Source organism: Wyeomyia smithii, chromosome 3 (assembly GCF_029784165.1).
Source record: "Wyeomyia smithii strain HCP4-BCI-WySm-NY-G18 chromosome 3, ASM2978416v1, whole genome shotgun sequence".
Lineage (NCBI taxonomy): Eukaryota > Metazoa > Arthropoda > Insecta > Diptera > Culicidae > Wyeomyia > Wyeomyia smithii.
In genome coordinates, this window is record NC_073696.1 from 216,457,639 (window position 1) to 216,476,110 (window position 18,472).

At 42.1% G+C, this 18,472-nt stretch overlaps 1 non-coding gene across 1 annotated transcript; it reads right to left on the minus strand.

Moving 5' to 3' along the window:
• Positions 1-13,395: 13,395 nt before the first annotated feature.
• Positions 13,396-13,502, minus strand: LOC129733493 (U6 spliceosomal RNA). Its single transcript, XR_008729573.1, has one exon. It is a non-coding gene; the product is annotated as a U6 spliceosomal RNA (small nuclear RNA).
• Between the last annotated feature and the right edge of the window lie 4,970 nt (positions 13,503-18,472).

The window sequence follows — 18,472 nt, forward strand, 5'->3', positions numbered from 1 at the left end:
TGATTAATCTACCTAAAAGTGAGAAATGAGTTTTTTTTCTCATTTTTGCATATAAAAATCCATTTGGCTGAGTAAAGTTTTAGCACATTTTGTAAGAAACAACTTTGTCGAAGACACTATACTTGTATCTGCTAATTTAAATGAACTATTGTTAAGTTTTCTCTAGAATGCCCATTAAAATCATTGTTTAATATACCTTTAATAGTGATTTTCTAATTTTTTTTTAATGTTCTACAATGTTATTAACTATCATAAAACACACAAGTTTACCAAAAAAGTTTATTTCTATCTTTTAAGTTTATTTAGTTATTGAAGATTTTTATTAAAATAAAGCACTTATTTATTTACAAATATCTGCACAGGAGACAGCGAGAGACAAATGCCTATATCCGGATTAACTTAAATATAGATAAGGTTTTTTTTTTTTTATTCTCGTTTATTTTCCGTCGGTCTAGTTCCGCCACTGTTGTGGCCAATCACCGACGCCCAGGGAGGCGACTCCACACCCAGGACCCTAACTCACGACCCGTTTATTAACGGACCGGCGCCAACGGTTTTACTTCCTCATGCGATGGAAGGCGTGATCCCAGAGATTTTTCGCCTCAGAAAATCTCCCGGTGTCGGCTAGGATTGAATCTAGACCAGTTGGGTTGGTTGTGAGTGGATCACGCCACCTCACAACCATCGACACCTATGTCGGCGGTGGGATTCGAACCCAGGCGTCGAGCGTGGTTGACGGAGACGTTACCAACCACACTAGGCCCCCGCTCGTAGATAAGGTTTAGTCTGCAGATATTTGCCGAATTTAAAGATATCTGTTAGTAAATTAGTGCATTGTTTCAATAAAAATCATTGACGACGATGAAATATGAGAGATAAAAACAAACTTTCTTCGATAAAATTGTTTGTTTTGTGATAGCAAACAACAACGTAGAACAATGAAAAATTGTATAAAATCACTACTGAATGTTATATTGAAAAAAATGATTTTTAGTGGCAACCTGTAGAAAGCTCCACAAAAGTCCATTTAAGTAGATAGATAGAAGTATAGTATCTTTGACAAAGTTTTTTCTTATGAAAGGTACAACAACTTTGCCGAACAAAGTGAATTTTTATATGCAAAAATGAAAAAAGTGAAGCGATTCTCACTGTGGATTAATCACAAAATTGCAACTTCTATAAAATGGAGAATAATTAATGGATCAATTTTCCTGAAGGCACTATGGCTCTAAAATCTATTTTTTTGGGTCAAAATAATTTCGCTCACGTTTTTGCAGTTTTGGAAGCAGTGTGCGTGGTCTGCAGCTGACTCTACAGTGTTAAAATCAAATACTCTTCCGGTTTTAGAAAGCTTATATGGGTGCTTTTTACGGGAGTCACATCACGGTGAAATAAATTTCACTCTCACGCTCACTTCACTTTTTTAGACCTATTCCCGATTCCACCTCAAGTGAGGTGACAAAAATCTCCTCCATGGAGTGAGCTTGACAGTGAAGTGAAATTGAGAATAGGACAAGTGAAATGAGATTGTTTCCCAGCTCAAAAATGTCTAAGTCCCAGAAAGTCGTTTTTTCCCGTTTTTTTTAGATAACACGAGATCTTGACGTGTTCTGCATTTCTCAGACATTCGGCATAAAAAAAAATGTTTTTTCCGGTATCGAAATTTTTTTTAACTAGTTTGCATTTTTTTCATCGGGCAAAAAAATGAAAAATTGACCGCTTTAAGCGCGGATCAAACTCAGATTCGCTTCGTTACTGAAGAATAAATTCAATATTTACCATTAGATCACAAATCAATCAACTTTAAGACTTATGGCAGCTTCGTGAAATCATTTCACCGTTCAAAATGGTCGTGAAATAATTCCACGCGAAACGTCGCTTTTTCCGTTCTCACTTCACTGATATGACACTCATGATAACCCAGATTCCACGGCAGATGTCACTTCGCGACGTTTTTCTCACTTACGTGAGTCCCGTAATAGGATTTTGTTCACTTCACTCTGATTTCACCGTGAAGTGACTCCCGTAATAAGCACCATAGTAAGGTCTTAATTGTACGCAAACAAAACAGTTTCAGTAAGATTTTATATATTCCAAAATGTTCAGAAAAACTGTTTTCCTTCATTTTTGAAAGAGGTAATTTTGAAGGCATCTTTCAACATGGACCCTTGTATGATGAATTATGAAAATTTAGATCAAAAACTACAAAATCATGTGCTCGAAACTTCCTAAATATGAAATTCGCATTTTGGTAATGTTGGCCAATTCTCTATATGTAGACCGTCTTATGTGCGTTGGAGGGGATGGGAGCTTTCGATGCGTTTTTGAAAATCCTAAAGGCACCAAAATTCACAAGAACGGTTATATAGCTATAATATTTAATTTTTTTCCAATATCAATTTAAGAACCGCATTCATGTTGACCAGAGTAAAAGAATGGCAAACGAAAGAGTACAATTTCGGTGCTTTATGGCCGCGGAAGTACTGTGAACTGTATATAAATTGATGAACTGTAGATTCGCGCCATATAACGTTACCGGCGTTATACAAGGTTGAGGAGTTCACAGTTGAGAATTATATGTTACTAGCTGTCCCGGCAAACTTCGTTCCGCCCATTTTTTTTATTTGAATGATTTCTAACACTCTAAATTCATTTCACCTACATCCAAAGAATTATCTTCCGATTTGAATATAGTCTGCAAATGCATAACGAATCGGACATTGGATATGATCAAACTCAAAGAAATAATCGTTTGAAATGATTGGTTTTATCGGAATGAGAACATCCTTGCCTTTCAGCTTTTGAACATCACCTCAATACTAAAAATACTCATATTGGATGACAATAGGCATTTTCAGCTGATTTCCAGAAAAAGAAGTCGTCAACTTCGATTTCAAACTGGCGTGTGGAGTCCATTTCTGGCCTCTGACCATCAGTCTATTGGGACACACACACACCGGAAGTCATCCTGTGAGTGTTGGTGCCCTGTTAACTGTTTTTCAATCTAAAGTTTGGCGTTAAATGACTGAAAAGCTATAATCTTTCATTTGTCCAGTAGGAGCTGTCCTAATTTTTTTCTCGCTTAGGAAAAATCATTTCAAACAGGCCAAAAAGGATTTTTACTGAGTATCTCATAGTTTTCTCCAGATTCAACGCTTTCAAATATATAAAATAATTTGATGGATCGCAATAAATAAAGGATGGCGGATGATGAATGATAATGATAAAGATGTTCACGATAAGCTGATGGAAAATTTCACGATAAAAATGTGTCAACTGAAACTATTTCTTTTTTCGCAGCTAGAGATTTCTTTGTAATGTTCATGGCAACGAATTTTGGCTAGAAGATTCCTAGATTCTTTTGTATGTCACAGTTTACAGTTTACAGGCCGATCTGCCATTTATATTGTATTGTCGAATGGTCGGCGTTTTGAGTTATTAACACCTGTGGATGTTAAAATTAATAATCTATCTAGATTTTAAACCACTTCTATAGGGATTACTTTTGAAACAAAAAAAAACTTTCTCTACAGTCAATTCAACATTCCATAAATACAAGGTTAGTTGAATTATGTCAGAACAGAATGACGCTGTGGTACTCAAAACCATATTTTCAGCTCAGAATATCTTTTTAAATATAAAACAGTATTTCTATTAACAAAAAATGCAAGGAAAACTTACCCACCCAAGAGTTCTTTTCAATTTCTAGTTGAGTTTTCCGTTTCAAACCGTGGCCCAATAGGCAGGCTGGCTGTCTTCTGCTCCACTTCGTACCCATAGCGCGCTAGAGGCTGTGATTTGCCTGTGTGTACACACATACAGCACTGCGCGAGGCAGCAGCAGCGGGGAAAATGATTCATTTCAGCTGCAAAATGCGAACAGACGAGGATAAGGATACGGCAGCAGCAGCAGCGGTGAGTGTGAACGAATGGATGTAAAGTATGCTTCGCCCAGATATGTATACCGGAACCACCCGCGGCGGTGCGTCACCACATGGCCACCACAGCCGAGCAGGCAACTCAGCAGCCCAAGACCGTGACCGGCCGGCGGCGGTGGCGGGAATTACAGTAAAACATACTTTTCCTAATGGCGAACGTTTCCGTGGGCGGTGCGACGACGGCGGCTCAGCAGCAGGTTCGTCATTACCGGGAGGAATGCTATTTTGCCGGGTAATAATTTTTACCTATACATCTTATTCAAGAGCGCTGCTATTGGTATGTAATTTCAAGTGTGGAATGTAGGCTTTTCTAGTATATAATGAGTTTTCTCGCAGATTGGAAAACAGGACGGCCGGTAATCCACCTAATGGTTAGCATGTGTCTTAGATATTGTTAAAAGGAATGATTGTCAACGAATTCTTTACTTTCCATATGATCATAAAGAATGGTTACTATCAGCTACGGATTCATGCGCATATGAAAGAATTTTTATTAAATGGTAAAATATTTTTCACTTTGTCTACAGTCGAGGCCCTTTGTGGTTCCTTGAAAGAAAAACCGTCGTTTTGAGAAAAATGTAACAATAGAGTATTGAATATCTACATACAATAAGGAAGAATGTTTTCAAGAGTAATGCACGAAATAAAAGACTAGAAAAAAAATAGTCATAAATCTCAATACTGAACACTTAAGCAAATTTACGTTCATGTGTATATTAAATAAATGATAAATAGCCAATCCATTATTTTTCTTATGACTATATCTTTCCAAATTACCAATCCGACTCTCAACCCGTACAGCAAGAAAAAAAAATGTCTTGTATCATATAAACATTCATCTTTGTCATTTAATAATGCAAAATATTTATGCGTACAGATAAGATGAAATAATTCGTGTATGATGCAACATACCATGAATCGTGCACTGAAGGACATTAGCAAAGCTTTGGAAAGTAAGTTCAAGTACATTGATACACTGCTGTTCGCAAGCGCCATCTAATGTGGAAATCGAATAAATTCATTCAAAATACTAGGTCTTCACTGACCCGTCAGACCCGTTTCCGCTTCCGAATACAACAACAATTCAAATCGTAGTGAAGTTTTCTGCACAGTCCAGTCTCGCCGCTGCTGCTGCTCAACCCAGTCAAAAATCCACCCAGACTCCCATATTGTCTCATGCTGGTGTTATTATTGGGACCTATGCTTGTCCTGCTGAAGACGACCTTACACTATCTACGGAGGAATTAGTTAAAATCATATAAATACAAAACCTGAGGTCAGACTGCAATTGTTGCCCTAAATCCAAAAATGGACCATAAGCTCTTTGTTATTGTAAATCTAAATGCTTGTTCTCTCAGCAACAAACATGTTGAGCTTCTTGTTATCCTTGGCGAGAAGGAGGTCGATGTTGCCGTCATAACGGACACTCATATGAAGCCGGAATTTAACGTCTTCTTTCTGGGTTTTCAGTTGATGCGACTAGACTAGCTTCGCCTGGTGTTTAGTTTGCAGCTAAAGACTATCGAGGCTATCGGGGTTGAAGTCGAAACCTTAAACGGCCTAATCATAGCAGCGTTCTGTCCCAAGCAAATAGCGGCCACTCGAGACGGTATCGCTATTCAATTACGAAACTACCCGGCCGAGCTGGCTCAGTGGCGAGTGAAGTACATTATTGCAGGGGGACCTGAACGCTCGGTACATGATGTGGGGCAACCGGCATCAAAACCGAAACGCCATCATCCTGACGGAGGAACTTGTAATTGGGCACAACAACATTTTGGCACCGAAGTGCTCTTCCAGAAACTCAGGTCCGGGGTTCACCCTTCTGACCATCTTGAACATATTCCTGACCAACATGGTCATCTCCGAGATTCCAGCCGTTTTCGAGGAGCTATCATCGGACCATCTGAGGTGCTAACCTTGGGTGCCACTACCGTAACGGTGGCAGGTGAGTACCGCTCTCCATATTGCCAACATTACTAAAAACATCATGAGGTTGCGTAACATCTATCTGCGCCAGTACCAACCGACCTGGTTATCGATCCAAAAAGATCATAAGCAATCGACTAACCAAGGGTCGCCAGGAGTAAACACAAGATCTGCGGAACCACGAGTTTAGGCAAAAGCTCCGCTAGATCCTTTCAAACTAAAAACCCTTCTGGTCACTGGTTAAGGTCCACACGTGCTTGGGCAACAGTTCGTGTTGTCACACAACCTGGGGCGTACCATCGCCAGGCCTTACGAGCCTATCTATCTTATGCTGTCGATAATTCCAATAGCCTGGTCCCAGAGGATGCAAGAGTGTCGGCAAATGAGCTCATCGGTCATGCGAGAGGATCGATGAACATGAAGGCCTCCGGTTTCGATGTTAATGTGAAAATTAGTTAAAATCATTCCAGTACTCAAGCCGGGGAAAGATTCTTCTGTCCCCAAGAGCTGTCACCCCATCAGTTCACTCTCTGCCCTCTTCAAGCTGTTCAAAATGTCGACTCTTGGAAAATAGCTTGGGTTTCGTAAAAGAAGGTTCACGATCCATCAGTTCAATCGTGTTACCAATATTGCGCAACAAAAAATTCATGATGATGATGATGGTCCCACCTCATACCCCTACATCGGTTTGAGCTGGACGATTTATCTAGGTATATGAGATATTTTTGACAACATGCAATGTAACCAGTTGGCAAACAAATAACGGATTGGTTATTAATTTCAGACATAGTGACCCTTCAAATTAATACCAATAATTAAAAAATAAAAAAATTGAAGGGTTTCCAATCCAAGGCTCATCCAGAAAGTTTCAAACCCGAAAATTTTCTGGACTTGATTAGGAATTGAACCTTATGTTTAAGAGCGTGCACTAATCAGAATTGGTTCTAGATAACGATCTAGAACTACAAGAGAGATCCAATGATACTATAGTTCTCGATGACGAGCTCTACAGATCACAGGCAAACTCAAGCCTTTTCAGTTTTCGCTCCAAACCCTATTTTAAATTGTGAAAACAGATGAATTGTCAAAAAGAAAGTAAAATAATTCAGAAAAGCCAAAAAGCAATTTGTCAACCCGATATGCTTTTTGTTTGCATTTCAGGGGTTCAAACCTGATGTACTCATATCAAGATTGTCTATGTCATTCTCCGCGCGCGTGACTCAAACATGTGTAGCCGACTCATTTTTTTCACTCTACTATTTAATATTATATTTATTTATTTATTTCGTCAATCATATATGTAGACTAGTTACATTAATTTCTAAACTATACACGAACATAAAACAAATTAATTTTGTGTCCTCAGCCTCAAGGACTTGAAATACTGTTTCAGTTTATACCGGGACATCGTAAAGTCAATGGCTTCGCAGTGTTGATTATAAGAATTCATCATACTATTCATAGGTCCATTTTTTGCGTATTCCGAACGATGATGGTTAAAAGCAAATAAACTACGGTGTCGAAGTTGTCGAATGGGTGCATAAAAGTTCAATTTAGAAAGTAGTGCTGCTGAGTCAACGTTCTGCGAAACGATATCGTTTACAAATGAAGCCATCGCGTACTCTCGCCGTTCTTTTAATGTTTGAATGTCAATCAACATGCAGCGTGCTTCATATGACGGAAGACGATGTGCGGTCCAACCTAGCTTACGAAGAGCATATAGTAGAAATTGCTTTTGTACTGATTCTATTCTTTCTTCATGTACGCCCGGACGAGGAGACCACACAATGCTACAGTATTCCAGTATTGACCTCACATAGGCAATATACAAAGTTTTGATAGTGTACGGGTCTTGGAAATTATAACAGAAGCGTTTGATAAACCCTAACATATTGTTTGCCTTGTGTATGATAGTGTTATAGTGGTCGATGAAATTAAGTTTAGAATCTAAGATTATTCCTAAATCCCTAACTTTATCACATTTCTTCACATTCTGATCCCCTAATGCAATTACAATTTTGGGTGTTGTTAATTTTCTGCTAAAGGATATTACATTGCATTTTTTTACATTTACTTCAAGTAGGCTTTTCTTACACCAGATGTAAAATGTGTGGATTTCATTCTTCTTCTTGATTTTTTTGTCTTCTTGATTTTTTATTTCCAAAAACAGCTTCATGTCGTCGGCATATATTAGAACTTTAACATTTTTGATGATGAAGGAAATGTCGTTTACGTACAAAATGAAAAGAAGTGGTCCTAAATGGGAGCCTTGGGAAACACCTGAAGTAACTTGAATGGGATTTGACTTTTTTCCATTGAATTTTATTATTTGTTGCCTGTTTGTTAAATATGATTCAAGCCACTTCAGGAGACCAGACTCAATTCCAATTTTTTGCAGTTTAAAAAGTAGCATTGGTATGTCAATACGATCAAAAGCTTTGCTAAAGTCTGTATAGAGGGCTTCAACATGGTTCCCATTATCCATTGCATTCAATGAGTAATCTACGAATTCAAGTAAATTTGTGGATGTAGAGCGGCCTTTGAAGAAGCCGTGTTGTTTGTCAGTTGTTCGATTTTTGACTTGAGCAAATATCTTTTCATTGACAATTGCCTCAAAGAGTTTTGGAATGCAAGAGATAATAGCGATTCGACGATAATTACGTATGTCAGATTTACGCCCAGATTTGAAAATAGGCACTAAAAATGAGCTTTTCCATATATTTGGGAAGACTCCAGTTTCCAACGACATAATGAACAGCCAGAACAAAGGAGATGTAAGTTCCTTCGAAAGATTTTTCATGAGTGCTGAAGGTATTCCGTCAGGTCCAGGTCCCTTGGAAGGGTCTAAATTTCTCAGACCCTGCAAAACATCCTGTACCTGAAGTTGGTTGACACCAACGATTCTTGGATATTCTGGATAAGATGCAAAATAATCGCGGTCGCGATTTTCTTCGGAAAATGTGGTATAGATTTCCTGGAAAAATTTTGCAAAGAGATTGCAATTTTTCTCCGAGTTATCACCAACATGTTCATCGAGTTGCATTATTGATGGAAAATTGTCTGATTTTAGTTTTGTTTTGACGTAATTGAAGAAGTTCTTTGGACAAGACTTAATTTCTAGTTCAGTTTTTGTATTAAATTCTTCAAATGCATCACTGATTGCAAAGTTCAGTTGATCACATATTTCCAAGTAAATTGCTAGATTTTCACTGCTTTTGTGCTTTTTAAAAATTTTGTGAGCTTTTTGTTTGCGGTTTTTTAAATTTCTTATTTGTTTGTTAAACCAGACTGGATGTTTAGTGTTAGCGTGGCGTCGTTTTTTCTTCAATGGAATTTCTTGAGAGATGATGTTGTACAGAATTTTGTAAAAGACGCTAACAGATGATTCGACATTCCCTTCTTCTCTAAAAATTTGTTGCCAATTGACACAGTTTAATTTGTTTTTAATATTTGCATAGTTCGCGATTTTGAAATCAAGGACTTCCTCATACTCACAGTCGTTGGGTCTTTGATATTCATGTAAAAATAAAAAATATTCAATTGCTGTGTGAAACTTTTCGTTTTTCCACAGTGGGTTAACTGATTCGGTCACACAGAAATCTTCATGGATATTCGTTAAGAGTAGGTCCAAATAGCAATTTTCACGGTTTCTTACATGGTTGACCTGGTTCAAACCTAGTTTAGCAATTTCGTCAAACATGAAGTGCAAAGTGATGTTATCTCCAACGACTGGGAGTAGGATGCTTTCGTTTTCAGGGTCCAAGATGAAGTCAGCGGTGTTTTGATTGAAGTCCCCATAGATGTGAACTTTCACTTCTGGAGGTAGTTCAGATAAATTTTTTTCTGCGCAATTAAAAAACTTTTCATACGTAATTTTATTAGCGTTATGTGGAGGAAAGTACACAGAGGCGAATACGTGTGCTTCACCTGCTATGTGCGATTTTATCCAAATGTGCTCGAATTCTTTGAATTTAGGTGCAGCAACAGTTTCTGAATTAAAATTCACAGAAACCGCTATGAGGACTCCTCCGCCTGACTTCTTCTCGGATTCTTGAAGATTCCTGTTATTCTTGAATACATTAAACATATTTCCAAAAATCTCTTCACTTTTGACACTTTCATCCCAGTTTGTTTCAGTCGCCAATATGACTGAAAAGGATGAGCCTAGAGGATTGTTGTAAATTTGTTTCATTTTGGCTGGGGCTTAATGCGATTGAAATTTTGACAGTAAACCAAAATTTCAGTCGCATTTTGTGTTGGTGAAGAAATTTTTGGTGATATGGTGGTTGACGATGTTTGAGGGTTGGTGAGTGTTACCGGTAAGTCTTCTTCTTTCTCATCGAAAGGGGTCGTTATTTCCGAAAACTCGGTTTGTAAAATTTGTCGGTGCTTTCCCTTAGTTGTTGTAGGCGGTGTGTTCGTTCACTGGATAACGATGTCCGATGAGACTGCAGGTCTGCTAAAGCGTCATCGCGTGATATTCCCAGTTCTTCATGTACGTCCAGGAAAATTTCACGTAGCAGGTTTAAGTCAGTTGGTAGTCCTTCAGCTGCCAGCATCACCGATGCACTAATTTTGGTGATTCCTCGAATGCATACCGTTATTGGCTGATCATGCAGGAAAGCAAGGAAAGTTCGTACCGTATCCATAATTTTGTGATCACGCAGCCGTGCTTTCAGATAGCGTTTGTCACCAGCAGCGGATTGCTCCGTTAGTCTGACAATCGGTGGACGCATAGGATCTAGCAGCGGAGCAGTATTTTCCGGTTCTGACTTTGAAGTAGTGCTCTGTGTTGTACCTTTTTCAGATCGATACGGTTGATAGTTTATCCTTTCCTGAAGTTGATGAGTTTTGGAGCAGAAAGTGCAGCTATCGGATGGTCGGTTGATGAGGGTGGCCCGGCGAATTGAACTTTTGCTGCGGCTAGTAATTCTTTGTCTGATGCGTTGATAGTTTTGCGTACCGCTGTGCTGGTTGTTTTGTTTACTGGTATGAGTGATTTGTTGTTTTCTTTTTTTACGGTTTCTTTTGGCTTTTTCGGCAGCTTTTTCTTGTAGTCTTCGAGACCGTTGCTTGGCATCATAAGTGGACCAGTCCTGCTTCCATTGCCATTTGTTACCCAGAAATCTCCATCCTGGAGATGTATGGTCCGCTTTCGAGTAGAAAGATTTTTCAGCTAGTTCTTCCTGAAGATTTTTTTGAGGTTTTGCACTGCATGTGTTGGTCACCTGAAGATTGGAGACAGTCCCTGAGACAAATTTCACCTCCTCGAGTATTTCAGTAAGTTTTGAGTCGTTAGTTGTATGAGGTTTCAATGACTCAGCCTCTGTGATTGAACTAATAAAATTGCTTGTCAGGCTTGAGAGCCGTTCGTCAAAATATTTATGTATTTTTTGTGGCATCGTTGAAAACGACTCGCTGATGCCGGTCAATGTCGTGTGCAATTTATTGTCACACGACTTTATGTGCTGCCCGACCGCACTGCACATGTTTTGATTGCTTTTGTTAATCGCTGAAAAAGTTTCTTTGACATCATTAAGCAGGTGCTCAATACTGTCGAACAATTCTGACACTAAGCAGAATTTTTTCATATCCGCGGCAATTCGATGATTGGCGTCCGTCTGTCGATGTATTGCCTCCACAAGCTGCCCCTGTTGATGAAGCAGCTTCCGTACGTCAGCTTCCTTCCGGAGAATTTCTTGACATTCCGTACACAATGGCGCCATATAAGATGTGATGAAAAGTTCGCGGTGTCGTTGTACGCCGATACACGCAGCATGGTAAGTTCTACTGCAGAACTCGCACTTCCAAAGAAAGCGGTCGTCGTTTATGCTGCACGAATTTACACCGCACGGCATGGTTATTTACGTTAATACACTAAGCGGAAGAGTTACGACACGGATGGTCAGCAAAAACACGCGACGTTGTCAAGGTGTGAAAAAAAAACAAAAAAAAAATGTATACTATACAAGTTATTTGCGGAGCGAAAAGCAAACGCGTCCGCGCCCGACGACTGTTCGAGGCGAAAAAAAAATATAACCATATTCAAATAAATATATAACTATATTCAAACTATATTCAAATAAATAAATAACTATATTCAAATAAAAAATCCATCATCATCAATGAACATAATAACTTAATGTACCAAATAAATTAAAAAAAAAAATATTTCAATTTTACAATCTTCTTCATAAATTTACAAAAAATCTATGCTGTCTACAAAACAGACTTTATGTGTGAAATACAAAGCCGTTTAAACTCTGCCATTTTTGCTGTACGTTTTACTTGCCTCGGCATCGAATTGAAAAACTTTATTCCTTTGTACAACAGAGAGTTCTGTGATCTTCCGAAAAAAAAATTTGATGTTCTGGCATCTTCCGCGTTTCTAGTGTTGTACCTGTGCAAAGCCATCGTAATGCGTCCAGCATGAAACTCGAAGAAGTGTATCTATTATATTTTAATATTAATCGCATAATTCTATTTTGTAAACGTTGCAATCTCAATATTTGCGTATTGTTTGCCAGGAATAAAATAGATGAGCAGAAATATATATGTGGGGAAATAATTGACTTGTACAACTGAATTTTAGAGCGGGGGCCTAGTGTGGTTGGTAACGTCTCCGCCAACCACGCTCGACGCCTGGGTTCGAATCCCACCGCCGACATAGGTGTCGATGGTTGTGAGGTGGCGTGATCCACTCACAACCAACCAAACTGGTCTAGATTCAATCCTAGCCGACACCGGGAGATTTTCTGAGGCGAAAAATCTCTGGGATCACGCCTTCCATCGCATGAGGAAGTAAAACCGTTGGCGCCGGTCCGTTAATAAACGAGTCGTGAGTTAGGGTCCTGGGTGTGGAGTCGCCTCCCTGGGCGTCGGTGATTGGCCACAACAGTGACGGAACAAGACCGACGGAAAATAAGCGAGAATTAAAAAAAAAAACTGAATTTTACTACTAATAGTCAATTCATTCTTTAACCGGCACAAGACACCGTATTTTTTGGCCATTTTTTCGATGACATTATCAATGTGAGACTTAAAAGTTAATCTGTCATCAATAGTTACTCCAAGATACTTTATTTCATTTACGCGATCAATCGTCTCACCATCAATTTCAATATTTACGTCTAATCTGGAGTTGGCTGAAGAAATTATCAAGTACTTTGTCTTACTAATGTTTAACTTTAGTTGCTTAAATATTAACCAATTCGCTAGATACTGTTAATCTTGGTTTAGAAGTGCTACAACATCAAGCGGATGCTTCGCTGCAATGAACAGAACAGTGTCATCAGCGAATAAATTAATATCACAGAACCGTAAAACTCGCTTCATGTCATTAATGTAAATAATGAATTAAATGGGCCCTAGAACACTTCCTTGCGGTACACCAAGTGTATTAGCAATGGAATCCGAATCGAAATCGTTAAAACTAGTCTTTTGAGTTCTAGCACACAAATAGCTTTCAAACCATTTGTATGCTGTCCCTACGATACCAAAGCGCTCCAATGTTTGTAACAATAAGGGCCTAGAATGTGGAACGCTTCACGATTTTGCGTGTCATCCTTGCGCAGGGGCCATGCTAATCTTCTCTGTATCGTTCCAATTTTAGTATTTGTCCAGCCGAAGCTAGGACAATTCAGTAGCAAGATGACAGCAATTTACTGCCAAACACCTGAGAGACCAACCTCAGGTAGTATGGGGTTCGATTTATGCCGGTCAGGACGCAGGTTGCGTCTTATGACACTGTACGAAACGCACAAGTAACCCTCATGTACATGAGCCTGTAGGTACTTTTCAGTTTTACCGCGATAACTGTTAGTACCTAACGCTTTGGATCACACTGGCCCACCATACCTCAGTATGGACGAAACCACACTGGCATGAAGTCTTCGCTTGCTGCCATAAACCGCTGAGCTATTCGACATCGTTCGAGATAGTGATGCAATAGCCGTTGAATCCCTCTTGCGAGTATAGTTGACGTGACTCATAAATGTGAGCTTATCGTTAACAATAACCCCAAGAGCTTCAAAGATCGCTTTAAGGTGATGTGCAGTCTCCGACTTTCACCACCGCCTGTTGCTCTGATTTGCGGTTATTCAAAACCGTAACCTCCGTCTAATGGTGCGCAAACTCCAGTTTACTGGAGCGCATTCAGTCCTCGACCTTGTGTATACAGTGCGCGGCTGTCACCTCAAACTCCTCGATCGACTCGCCGTAAACCCCTAGCATTATGTCGTCTGCATTGCAACCCCACCAGGGAACTTAAGTGTCAACACCCCGTCATACAAGACATTCCATAACACTGGTCCCGTGATAGAACTCCTGCGGTAATTGGGACGTACTTCTGATCCTCCTCCATGTTGTAAACAAGTACTCGGTTCTGGAAGTAATTCTCCAGAATCTTGTACAGCGACACCGGCACATGGATGCTCCTGAGCGCAAGCGCTATAGAGTCCCAACTGGCACTATTGAACGCATACCTCGCGTTGCGCAATAGCGTACTCCTTTTCTCGTGCGCTGGAGTGCTACCTCCGCCGTCTTGGTGACGGAGAGGAGGGCATCCAGCGTGGACCTGCCCTTACGGAAACCGAACTGGTTACTTGCCAGACCGTTTACACCCTCCGTGTACCTTACCAGGCTGTTGAGGATAATCCTTTCAAGCACCTTGCCCGCAGTGTCCAGCAGGCAAATAGGCTAGAATGCCAATGGGTCTTCTGGCAGTTTCTCAGCTTTTGGCAGTAAGACCAACCTCTGCCGCTTCCACCTCTCCGGGAAGAGGCAGTCATCCAGGCACCTCTGCATGACTGTCCGAAACAGCAAGTTGACCGACCATTCCTGGTCTTTGTCTGAGATACTGCAACTTCGGACGTGAGACTCGACTGCCGGAAGCCGAGGATTGGGCTCATGGCGTGGAAAGAGTTCCCCGATGATACGCTCCAGCATTGCTGGTGATCGCTCTGCAGGCGCCAGCACAGCTTTAGTCTTTGCCATTACTATCCTGTAGGCGTCACCCCAGGGATTTGTATTGGCACCCGCACATAGCCCATCGAAGTAGGTCCTCTTGCTGGCCTTTATCGCACTCTTTAGCGCCGATCTTGCAGAACCGAATGCTACGCGGCGCTAATCCTCTGTTCGTCTGTTCGCGCACGCTGCGAAGGTCCGCTTTCGCTTCAGTCCACCAGTAAACCGGTGGTTTCCCATTCTTAGGTTGACAAGTCCTGGGTATGGTGGCGTCATACACCCGCGGTAGCATGACAACTAGTTGGTTAGCAGTCGGCCGGAGCCAACTACCTCTATCGCACTCTCTTCTCTTTACGTCTGCAAATATCTCGACATCGAAATGCGATGTCTTCTAGCCGCGGACGGTCGGAGTGTTGGCTCTACCCATCGCTTGCCGCCTCTCGTTGTTGTCTACACTATAGCAGACCGGCACTATTAGTGTATCCATCGTCTAGTCTCCAGTTCTCGATCAGTCCTGGGCTGGAAAACGTCATGTCAATGATCGACTCCACATCATTTCTGCTGTATGTACTTTTGTTCCCAACGTTGGCCAGATCTAATTTGAGCTTTGCCAATGCCTTTAACAAGCTCTGACCCCTCTGGTTCGTAGAGCGACTTCTCCACTCAATAGCCCAAGCGTTGAAGTCGACTGCCACCACCAAAGGCGTTAGGCCCGTTAGCTTCATGGATACCAGGTCGACCATCTGGGTGAACCATTCGGTAGGTGAACGTGGCGAAGCATAGCAACTGAACCAGGAACCTACTCGTAGTCCATACGGCCACCATACTGGACTTATCCGCAACGCAGATACCATTTACGGGATGCGGTAGGGGTCCGATACGATGGCGATATCCGACAGCGACTCAGTGACCGCTTGATATAGCAGCTACTGAGCCGCGTAGCAGTGGTTCAGGTCCAGTTGCGTTACCCTTATGCCCGTGGTTTTGCAGCCGGCTTACCGACTGGGCCCCTGCGGCCTCCCATAAATTGTTTGGCGTCTCGTTTTCCGGAACATATCATGCACTTGGGAGACTTCCCGCAATCCTTCGCATTATGGCTCGCACCACCGCAACGCATGCATAACTGGCTCCGGTCGGGCCCCTTGCAGGTCCAGGACTTATGTCCTCCCTCAAAGCACTGGAAGCAAACGTCTGGCTGTTGGAGTATACCCAGAGGGCATACTGACCATCCGACCTTTAGCTTGCCTTCCTTTAGTGCCAGGTTCGCATCTGACGATGCTAGTTGGAATGTAGCCACCTGGGTACCCGCTGGACCCTTTCGGAGGCGGATTGACTTAGTGTCCACCTCCACCTCGCACTCCTCTTTAAGGGGTTATGCAACATTCCACCCCTCGGTGATTTCATTCAGGTTTTTAAGTTGAAGAGTCACCTCCGAGGTAAGTATCCGAACCTGCACCTCTTTGTCAAGCACCTGCACTTTCGCATCCTTTCGGAGCTTAAGAATCATCTCGCCAGTGCGAGATCGATGGATGGTCCGCACAACCGCCCCTAAATCCTTGAGCTGGGTTCCGCTCATCATTTTCTTCAAGACTTCGGAGTACCTCGACCCGTCAGTCTACTCCTCGTCTTTTTGACATTTGGCAGACGTTCTGTCAACGCTCCGTCTTGGAGCTTTTTACCTTCCTTGCTCCCTTTTCCTTCTACGGTAAACCATGGGTTTCCCGCAGTAGCCTCTCCGGTCGGTGTTCCGGCTTTTGAGCCTGTTGAAGTGCCAGCTCGCGAGGCCAGCTCCACCAACCGCTTCTTCACGTTATTGGGAGCCACTTCCCCCGGGGACTGCCTCGTTCGCTTACCGACCTGCCCCGTAGAGCAGATCGCGGTGAATGAGAGCATAGGGGCATCGGTCTGAACCGGCGAAGATTCACAAGCGCAGCGTACTCTTGTTGAGCTTTGTCGATGATCGCCCGAAGCAGGAGGAGGCCCTGCTTCAGATCCCTGGACATATTGCTCCTATTCGCCGCGAACTCAATGATATCATCGAGTAGTTCGGAAAGCGCTGCGCTGTAAATTGGGTCGCTCTTCCAGCTGCTACTTTGTAGTCGCCTATGTGGTCCCATGGTGGTCTATGCCGAAGTAGTGAGGTCGTGGCAAGGGTAGGTCGCCCATAGCGCCTTATGAGCACCTTCTCTTCTCTTGCCTGATTCCTACCAGGCGATGGACGCGGAATGTACTGGAAGGCCTGCCAGGTTTTACGGGACATAGACATAGACCCCTGGTTGTTATCCCATCGTTTCAAGCCGTTGTCACACGACCTTACTAAAGCCTGTATCAGACTAACCGTTGCAGCAGTCAACCGCTACCGTTCCGTTCTTTTTCGACCAATCAGAACACAGCGGTCGACCGTCGCTTGTTGTTGTTGCAATAAATAGAATCTTTTCTATTTTTGCCGCCGACCGTTCTCAACGCAATATAGCATTTCTTATGTAAAATTGGTCAACAAATTGATTGGCGATGATTTCATTTTGGTCAGGGCACGGGAAATGGTCTATTTCGCCTCTTTTCACCATATTTTTGCGTATTTTTGGAACTATAGACCCTCTCCCGTGCCCTGCACAGAATGAAAATATCACCTATCGATTTATTGGCCATTTTTACATAAGAAATGCTATATTTAGGGTATCCAGCCGAGCGGCTTTTAATTAGTGGGAATTTGGATTCATTTTTGCCAGTGTGCGTTGGTCGAAAATAGACATCGCCAACCAGCGTTGCCGGTGCTATCAATGTTTTGACTGGCTGTCGTGTGTGCCAAAAAGATAAAAAAACATTTTCATTTGTCAAGTCTCTATATGTGATCTTGTGTAGGTGTGAAGAGAATCGCTTGCCTTCGCCATGTCAATGACAGCAGCCAGCAACCGTTGGGAACGGTCGGCGGCAAAAAATAGAAAAGATTCTATTTTTTGCAACAACAACAAGCGACGGTCGACCGCTGTGTTTTGATTGGTCGAAAAAGAACGGAACGGTAGCGGTTGACCGCTGCAACGGTTAGTCTGATACAGGCTTGATACAGGCTTAACATGCCATCGTAGCAGTGCGTACAACGACGTGGACCAAAATGCATGCCGGGCAAAGGGGGATAACGCCGCTCCTCACTGGGTGGTGGTGGCATGGCATGAGGATCCAAACTGTGTGGCATGTAAGCAAGGCAGGGCAAATTCTCGTATCTGTGCACCACCCGGTGAGTCTGCTACTATTGTTACTACGTAGGTACAGCATTATCGAAACCGGTGCACGAGGAGAAACGGTGGTAGTGGCAATGTTAGACGATGTTGAAATATCCTGCCGTGTTACAAGCGGATCCTTTTACCACAGTTTGCTACTCGCGAGTATGGGTGTCCTTTGCTGCTGCTGCTGCTGCCAACGTTCGTTCGTTGGTGCGTTAGTAGTGATGATACGCAAGCTCTCGTTTTATTCTTTCTCTCACTTGCTGTGACTTTCCGATTAGGTATGACCGGTCGTACCCACGGTTTGTGTACACTAACACTGAGACAGCAGCAACGCATAGCCGTATCCTTGTACCGGGCCACACCAGAGAGACGCTTTTGCTTTCCCATCTCCAAACCAGTAAAGCAAGCAAGCAAGCAG